This window comes from Magnolia sinica, chromosome 8 (assembly GCF_029962835.1).
Source record: "Magnolia sinica isolate HGM2019 chromosome 8, MsV1, whole genome shotgun sequence".
In the NCBI taxonomy this organism is placed as follows: domain Eukaryota; kingdom Viridiplantae; phylum Streptophyta; class Magnoliopsida; order Magnoliales; family Magnoliaceae; genus Magnolia; species Magnolia sinica.
This window is the reverse complement of record NC_080580.1, coordinates 80,344,569-80,354,197: the sequence shown is the minus strand read 5'-3', so window position 1 is coordinate 80,354,197 and position 9,629 is coordinate 80,344,569. Positions and strand designations below refer to the sequence as shown.

Here is a 9,629-nt window from a genome sequence, read left to right as displayed (position 1 = left end):
GCTGAGTCTGACCAGCTCGAGGAATGGGTCCGCTATTGACGAGCCGAGCCCGATTTTGGCAGGCAGATAGTGAGGTCTTTTCCACTCACCTTATTGCGCGCGATGGGGCGGCAATCTGGCTTGGAGTGTACTAGACCTCGGTGATATTCCAGATTTTGAGCTATATTGATATGTGGACTTAGATGAGGATTTGTATGCTTGAGTTGCACTTCGCATTGCATAGCCTTGGTATGGCCGACATCATTCATGCTTTGCATCGCATGGCCTTGGTACGGCTATGGTATTCTTAGCCTTCATCAGCATGTTCTGCATTACTCTGATACTGCATAGCTGCATTACCACCTTAAGCATACACTTTCACCACCCTCTAAGCTTTCTATAAGCTTATGCAGGACTGTTGCGTGCAGGTGACGTTGGTTCGCAGCAGCGCTGAGGCTTGGGCGCGTAGCTGATTTTTTTTGGAGCTTTTGGTCTATCATCATTGTATTTCCCTTATGCTCATTGTACTTGTAAAGTTTTTGATTATAGTGAAAATGTGATGGAGTTTTTGGTTGTTGTTTGTGGGTTATGCCTTTGGTTATGCTTATTACTAATTGAACTGATGTTGAAAATCCTCCTTGTAGCATCCCAGGATCGGAACCTGGCGAATGGGCGCTGGGAGCCGAGAATGGGGTTCTACGGAGGCTGTCGGCGGCGGATTCGGCGATCGGGAATTTTGTGAGCCTGGTTTCCGAGTTTGGGGCGTGACACCAAATGGTCAGGCCGCTCCAATGTTGTCCATAGGAAATGGACAGCTTCATCATGGTCATAACAGCGATTCCTACCTTCCAAGGACCCCCGCTCAACATCTGGAGAGCTCCGACGCACATCCGGGTTGAGCTAATACATAAACACGGCCTGTCCCAATGGCCAAGCCACTCCAATGCTATCCATAGGAAATGGACAACTTCATCATGGTCATAATAGTGGTTCCCATCTTCCAGAGAGCCCCACTCAACATCCGGATAGCTCCGACGCACATCCGAGTCTGCTCCATCAATTTCGAGCAAATACAGAGATAAACACGGCCTGTCCAAATGGCCTGGCTACTCCAATGCTATCCATAGGAAATTGACAGCTTCATCATGGTCATAACAGTGGTTCCCACCTTCCAGGGACCCCTACTTAACATCCGGATAGCTCCGACGCACATCCAGGTCTGCTCATTTAAATAAAATGGATTATCAAGATCATTTAAATAAAATCAAGTCCAATCAACAATCTGACCTGGAGGATTCTGTTAGCATTGTTGACGGCACCTCGAACCTTGTTTAAATCCAGGTTGCAATCTGTGGCCACTGATGCTATTTGTCTTTCTGTGAAGTTGGCGACGATTTCTGCATCAAACTCGGTGAAAGCAGCCTTAATGATAAAGAACATTTCTTTCCATGAATTCATTATCTGTCTCTCTTTTAATTTTTTAACTTTCCATTACAATAATAACTACTTGAAATCATGGCGTTTTCTCAAGATAGAAGTCCAATCCATCCCAACTTGTGCACCTATTAAGACAAGCAATTTAAACAACATCCTGTAACACATTTAAATGCCTAATTAGTCTCACTCCAGTCTTATGTATTGAATGCCTAATGTACAGTCTCTTGAATTGGTGCAAACCATACCTGAATTAAGTGTAATGAATCAAAGAATGAAGAAATTCGACATGTAACTACATACAAGAAAGATAAAAGATATGCATATCTGGAGTGTTGTTATTCTCACATTGCTGTGAGAGAGTAGGGTTTCATCATATATATTGATCATATGAAGCTGAGGCGTGCATGCAAATCAAAAAAGGCACTCCATAATCTAAAACAAGCATCTAAAGCTTGGTTACAAAGGTTAGAGAATACTTTCTTCAAGTGATTTTATTTTTCCTTTTACTAATACATGTACTTTTGTGAAGAAATATAGAAGTGAGACTTTGTGTTGTTGACATAGATAATTTGATCATCACAAGTGGTGTTGTAGGATATGTGAAATTTTTGAAAAATCTCTCTCAAAATTTTAAGATAAAGGACTTTAAAGACCTTCAATACTTTTTAGGTAAGAGTGTTATCAATTTTGATCCTTTGAAAGAAGCTCATTGTTAGCTTAGTTGTAAAGTTTGGTTTATTGTGAAACAAAACCAATTGCAACCCCACTGGAAGGGCTCAAAAGCTAAGGATGATAGATAGCTGCTGATGGATGCAAGTGCTTTGAGAAATGGTTGATAGGATAGTATATTAATCATATATTAATCATCCAAATTTGGCATGTCCAATTGAAGTCATCAATTAGTTCATGTAAGACCTGAGGACACCACATATAAATACAATACAACAGATCTTTAAATATGTGACAACAACCATCAACAAAATCATATATTATAAGTAGCTATTGCTGTTTAACAAACAAAGCAGTTTCTCTCAAACATGCATAATAGGATGCCTCACAACCAAAACATTAATAAATAAATTAATGAATGACAATGGTCATAGCATATACCACGGAGTTCCATCTCTACAAGTTTCAATAGATCTGGATCATCAACAGCATCAACCTTATTCAAAAAGCACACAAGTGATGGCACCCTTACCTGAATCAATGCAAAAAAAAAAAAAAGACGAAGTAGGTGGAGCGCACATGCACACATCCCCCATATGCATGGTGCACATGTGCCCCAACATAGCCAAATGCAAGAAAACTAGACAGCAGTTCACGAATACAAAAGCAGCCCCACCACCACAGAGTATCACGACCATTAACCCTAGAAAAAAAAAGGAAGAAGAAGAAGAAGAAGAACATCAAAACCTCCAAATCGGTCCAAAAAATCAAGAAATCCAAAAAAGTTAAAGAAGTGATTTCTTAGGAAAGCTTAGAAATTCCTGTGATTGGGATTGGGAAAGCCTAGAAACGATTTCCAGTTAGAAATTCCAGCATTTTGCATTGTTTTTTTTTTCCTAGCCACAAGTTCAATTGGAAATTCCAAGCAAATGGATTCCTTCCCAACTGTCACTTCTTTGAATTTTTTTTATAAATAGGTACCTGCACCATAGAATTCCTTTCAATTCTTTCCCAGTATCCAAACAAATTTTATGGATTCAACAACATCACATTTCCCATGCCCAAATGTGACAAATAGAATCTTTCTCCAAGGATTTAGCTTCCTACAAAATGAAGTCTTTATGCCCTTTGAAGAAAAAATTTTTGCATCCATAAAAAAATGCCACTGAACAGTATATACAATATCAAATTTCAAGATTTATATTTTCAGTATGCAACTGATATTGAGAAGAAATCTTTACCTGAGAATGCATATAGCTCATTCCTTGAGTAAAAGAACCCTGATGAGCAATCTATCAAATTCAATTACCACCGAAACAATCAGAAGACATTATGATAAGCTCATGCAAATAACACTCAAATCTACTATAACCATGTGATGTGAACATTATAAAATAATAATAATAATAATAAATCATAAGGGTCTATTAAATTCCACTTGGTTACTAGGGCCAGGCTGCACTGCAACCACATCCTTTTTGCCAAATCCGTCGCCAGCCTTGGCAGGTCCTTTAGTATCACCCTATCAAAAGTTCCACTTAAAGAATTATATATATATATATATATATATATATATATATATATATATATATATATATATATATATATAACCTAAAGCATATACCCAAACCTGTGTATAACCAAAAAAGAAGAATATGTAAATTTTGGTTACCTCCAGCTGTAATGGCAAATCCATCCCCAAAAATCAATACAAAAGAAAACAAAAGGGTGTCAGTTTAAACTCCTAAAACCTCAAAATGCATGTAACTTTTACCAATTAAAAAAATGAAGACCAATATTACTGCTCTTCTCCATTAAAAAATAACATCAAACTTCTTCCCATTGCACACAGGACCATTGGCTATATATTACTTGTAATTGATCATCAATAGGACAATCAACAAAAAGAAAAAAATAATAATATAGAGACTAAATGTAAAAGAGTATGGACAAACAGCCATTTGTTGTGTCACCAAGAGCATGGACATGGAAGCCATGGGGCCCAGGTTTAAGACCATAGAGGCTTCCGATCACTGTAGTTGGGCCATGTCCTTCCTAAGTGAAGTACACAGTGCCACTAACTCCCTCCTTGCTATTAAGAACAGCAACAACCTTCACCATTGTTATATGTGTTCTCAAAAATCTTAATCCTTGATATACTTTCCCTAACTGCATATTCTTCATCTGATGACCAAACAAATTCCAATGCTGAACCAAAGGATCTATTTCTCCAGGCCAAAGCTGTATATATAATGTATTCTCCATCCCCACAAACCACAACTGCACCTCCCATTTGGGTTGTGTTTTAAGCTCTGGATAAGAAATATATAATCAGAACAACAACACCCAGTCACCCAATCAATATATATTGTCCAGAAACCATAGACGTACTGCAATCCAAAAAGTATCAACAAGCATTTTGATCAGTTACAAAACCAGAAAGCAAAGATAAGTTGGCATGTAGCCTTTCTGGTAGCTAGAGTATTTCTATTCTTCCAACTAGGAGCAATTCCAACAGCTTTTGTCCTGATGATGGAACAAAAAGACCCCCTGCTATGGTTTTAGTTATCTAGGGGTAAAGCTAGTAGCTTGTGTGAGTGCTAACTCTTTCATTGACAACAAATATGATAAAAACATATATTAAAAACATTCAACTCAATGGCACTTTACAAAAATTGTATGTCAAAGTCAATGGACTAGGATCTAGTGTTTCCTACAGACCATCAATGGCATACAAGTCATCAGTCACTCAATAGAAGTATGTTTATAGATTGGAAATGCCACACTTTCATTCCTTGTTAACTTTAACTATGTTAAATAAAGAAAAAAAATCCTAGTAATCAATTTGATTCCCGAGTTCTCATCTGAATCCAAATGCACTTTAGTGCATGCTATGATAGTTTAGCCACAATGATCAACCAGATCTCAGCTCGTGCAATTTAAATGTTAGGTGGGATTGTAAGATGATGGTTAAAAAGATGAGAAAGGCATCAAACAAGACTAGGCAAACATCTTGAAAATCACTCTCAAGAGAAAAATAAAGTTCCCTTTCTCATCAACAGCATTCGTAAGTTACAGTTGACATAGACCCAAAACACATCTCCATCTTCTACGGTTCTAACGCAAATTTTCCAAACCATCTAATCTAATCTCAACGCTTTTTTTTTTATTAAGGATATCTAATCTCAACTCTTGAAAGGACTGTTAAAACAATCTCTCTCTTTTTTCTTACAATAAACCAAGAATAAACTGATTTTCACAGTTAAAAGGACTCCTAACTGATACCTTGGGTTTCCAATAATTTCAGATATTAAGACTAGTTAAACTTGTGACTTAAGTTTCACCATTGTTATATGTCCTTCCTAAGTGAAGTACACAGTACCACTGTTTCACCTCTAATGGGGGAAGCACCATTAGAGGTGAAATAGGGCTGAGTCCAACAGGTCAGTCTATTGATTTTTAAGACCCGAGAGGTTATTCTTTGGACATGGCATCCTTACCTATATTGATGATGATGGGGTTCATGATGAAGAGATGTTTATAATCTAGGTCTGGTTGAAGAATTTCTTCAAACATGTAGGGGGCAATGTTCTGAAAGTGTACGTGACACAATCGAGAATATTGGTTGAAGCATTTCTTCAAACATGTAGGGGGCCGTGGACAGCGGTGGACATGGCTGCCGCTGCCATGGCTGCTGCCCAATATCTGGCCATCAAAAGAGGAAAATAGAGAGAGAGAGTACCTTCAAGTGCCTCGAAGACAACAAGCTATGGTCCTTGATGCTCACCGTTGAGAAAGAGAGAGTACCCTCGATCCATTGGAATGATCTTCGGATCAGATGCTAGACATCCAAACCAAAAAAAAAAGATGCAGGACATCAATTTTCTTAGCCGTTAACCACTGACCGTTGATTAGGGTCCTTAATTGCTCACCGTTGATGACCACATCCACAGGTTGCAGGCCCTACTCGATCTGTAGCTCTAGATCTGATCTAAGAACCCGATAATGAGAAGAAAGGAAGAGAAATAAAAGAGAATGAGATTTGAGGTAGGATGAGAGATTGAATATCCGAATCCAAGATGGGAGAAGCGCACGAGAAGAGGACTTGAGAAAGGGAGGGTGCGCGCACGTCAAAAGAGGAAACAGAGAGAGGGAAATGAAAATCAGGGGCTTTTTTTTCTTGGATAGGCGCGCGTTTGGGGATAGGGCGCACGTTTGGTCGGTGCTCTGTGGGCCCCACCATGATGTATGTGTTTCATCCCTGCCATCCATATATTTTTTCATTTCATTTTATGGTATGAGATAAAAAATGAGGTATATCCCAATCTCAACTAGACCACATTATAGGAAATAGTGTTGAACGAGCGTCGACCATTAAAAACCTTTTGGGGGCCATATAAAGTTTTGGATCAAGCTGATATTTTTTCCCTTCATTTGGGCCTGTATGACCTAATCAACAGATTAGATGTCAAATAAAAAGTACAGTGGGCCTTAGGAGGGTTTTAATGGTGGATATCTAATCACTATTGTTTTCATGTGGTGTGGTCCACCTAAGATTTATATCCATCTCATTTTTGGTATCAAGCCCTAATATGATATGTAAAAATGGATGGATGGCATGGATGAAACACATACATCATGGTGGGACCCATAGAGCACCGACCACTAGCCACGAGTATGGTATCAGGGGGAGTAGCCAATCCGTTTCCCTCTTGGACGCCATATGGTGACGACACCAAGTTTTGTGGGCCCCACTATGATGTATTTGTTATATCCACACCGTCCATCCATTTTGAGATATCATTTTAAGTCATGAGCCAAAGAATGAGGCAGATAAAAATCTGTAGTGGACCCCACTATAGAAATCTCAGGTGCACTACACCACATGAAAATAATAGTAATTGGATATCCATCATTATCCTCCTAAGGTTCACTATACTGTTTATTTGACATCCAATATGTTGATTAGATCATATAGGGCCAGATGAAGGGAAAAAACAAAAATCAGCTTGATCCAAAACTTTTGTGGCCCCAAAATGGTATGACATCCAATATTGTACTATTTATATTTTTTTTAGATGTCTTCACATAGTTTTAAATGGTATGGCCTACCTGAGTTTCGTATACGGATGATTTTTGAGATATCTCATAAGCTAAAGGGGAGACAACAAATGCACGGTGTTGATGTTCGACACACATCATGATAGGCCCCACAAAACTTACATTAATTCTTAGGTTCTCAGGGTGTCAATAAGTTGGATCACAATTTTGACCAGAATATTTGGCCCATTTTACTTGTCTGGTCCATTCACTCTATTTTACTGATCATTACCCTCAATTTGACTAGTTACTCGCCTCGATCATACTACATATGAGAAAGATATTAGGCAAACAAGATTGATCAACAATTTCAGTGAAATTTGATTTAAACATCTAAGTTATTTACTCTTCAATCTGAACTGATTAGATTGTCTAAAAACCATTAAAGGTTTAATTAGTGGATGTGCCTAATAATTTAGTAATTTTATTTTTTGTCTCATGCCATAAGATAATCTTTAAAAATAGATGGACGGCATGGATTAAACACAAACATCATGGTGGGGCCCAGACAGCACCAACCACCAGCCATTAGATGGTGTAGGGGGAGGAGCCGATCTGTTCCCCTTATTTGTGGTGTGGTCCACTTAATCTTTGGATATGATTCATTTTTTGGATAATTCTATAAAATGATCTCGAAAAATGGATGAACGGTGTGGGTCTATCCCAAATTTTTGGTAATGATTTCCACCGTTGATACCTTCCTTAGGCCCACAATAATGTTTATTTGTCATCCAACATGTTCATAATATCAAAAAGACATGAATGAAAGGAAAACACAAACATCAGTCTAAATGTGGGCCACACCACATAATATAATGGAAGGGTTTCCTTAAAACATTCATAATCATATATTGGGCCTGCCTAAATGTGATTCACATATCCAACCCACTCATTATGTGTGTCCCACTTGGTTGAGGGGTTAGACCAAGTTTCAACCACATCCAAAACTCATGTGGGCCCCACCAAGTGCTTTTATATTTTTTAGGATGTCTTCAATTAATTTTAGATGGTATGTCCCACTTGAGTTTCGTTTACCGATGATTTTTAGGATATCTCATAACCTAAAGGGGACACATCAAATCCACGGTGTTAATGTTCGACACACATCATGATGAGGCCCACAAAACTTACTAACATCAATTCTTAGGTTCTCACAAGGTCAATAAGTTGGGTCATAATTTTGACCAGAATATTTGACCCATTTTACATGTCTGGTCCATTCACTCTATTTTACTGATCATTACCCTCAATTTGACTAGTTACTCATCCCGATCATGCTACATATGAGAAATATATTGGGCAAAACAAATTGATCAACAATTTGAGTGAATTTTGATTTAAACATTTGAAGTTATTTACTCTTCAATCTAAACTGATCAGATTGTCCAAAAACAGTTAAAGGTTCAATTAGTGGATGTGCATAATAATTTAGTAATTTTATTTTTCACAGATAAATTTCAATTTCCTTTTAAAAATAACATTTTTTTTTTCAAAATGTATATTTTTTCTCTTTTAACAAAATATCATTTTTATTAAAAACATATTTCAAAAAATATTTAAAATTCAAATTCTAAATTTTTATTTTCAAAATCTCAAAAAATTTCTCATATTTTAATTTTTTTTTCTCAAAAATTTCAAATTGCCGATTTTTTTCTTCAAAGGCTTCATTTTGCTCTCAAAAATTTTCTCAAACATTGTTAAAATTTCTAAACTTCTCAATATTCATTTTCATGTGATATTACAAATCATTTAAATATTACCTTTTAATTTTATATATATATATATATATATATATACATTTTTACATTATTACCGATGGTTTACAGCTGTCGGGAAAAAGATTTAGGAAAAACACTTTTACCGATACCGACGAAAATTTTTGTCGGTAAAAGTCTTACCACAAACATTTCTAGGGACAGAGCGGAATTCTTTTTGTTAAAATTCAAAACACCCTTTAGGACAAAAATTTTCGTCACTACAGGTGGTTTTTTAGATACGAAATTAATTTCGTCGGTAAAAGGAAACTTCTCAACTTTTTTGTTTTTTTCTAAAAATTCAAAACACCCTTTAGCGACGAACATTTTTGTAGCTAAAAGTCTCATCCACGTTTTTTAGGTACGATAATTTTCGTAGCTAAAAATAAACCTTTCAATTTTTTTCAAAATTTGTTTACAGCCTTTAGTGACGAAACTTTTCGTAGCTAAAAGTCTCATCCACGATTTTTAGCTACGAAAATGTTCGTAGCTAAAAGTAAACCTTTCGATTTTTTTCAAAAATTGTTTATAAGCTTTAGCGAAGAACCTTTTTTTAGCTAAAAGTCTCATCCAACTTTTTTAGCTACGAAAATTTTCGTAGTTAAAAGTAAACCTTTCGATGTTTTTGAAAAATTATTTACAGCCTTTAGCGACGAAATTTGTCATAGCTAAAAGTCTTATCCACGTTTT

The 9,629-nt window shown here is 36.7% G+C and overlaps 2 long non-coding RNA genes across 2 annotated transcripts; both read right to left on the bottom strand.

The window, feature by feature from the left end:
- Positions 1-1,199: 1,199 nt before the first annotated feature.
- Positions 1,200-1,790, bottom strand: LOC131254083 (uncharacterized). The gene is made up of 2 exons (XR_009175485.1): positions 1,487-1,790; positions 1,200-1,376 (listed from the first exon to the last, which is right to left on the bottom strand). It is a non-coding gene; the product is annotated as an uncharacterized LOC131254083 (long non-coding RNA).
- Positions 1,791-2,967: 1,177 nt separating this feature from the next.
- LOC131254082 (uncharacterized) lies at positions 2,968-4,358 on the bottom strand. Its single transcript, XR_009175484.1, has 2 exons — positions 3,524-4,358; positions 2,968-3,377 (listed from the first exon to the last, which is right to left on the bottom strand). It is a non-coding gene; the product is annotated as an uncharacterized LOC131254082 (long non-coding RNA).
- Positions 4,359-9,629: the final 5,271 nt, after the last annotated feature.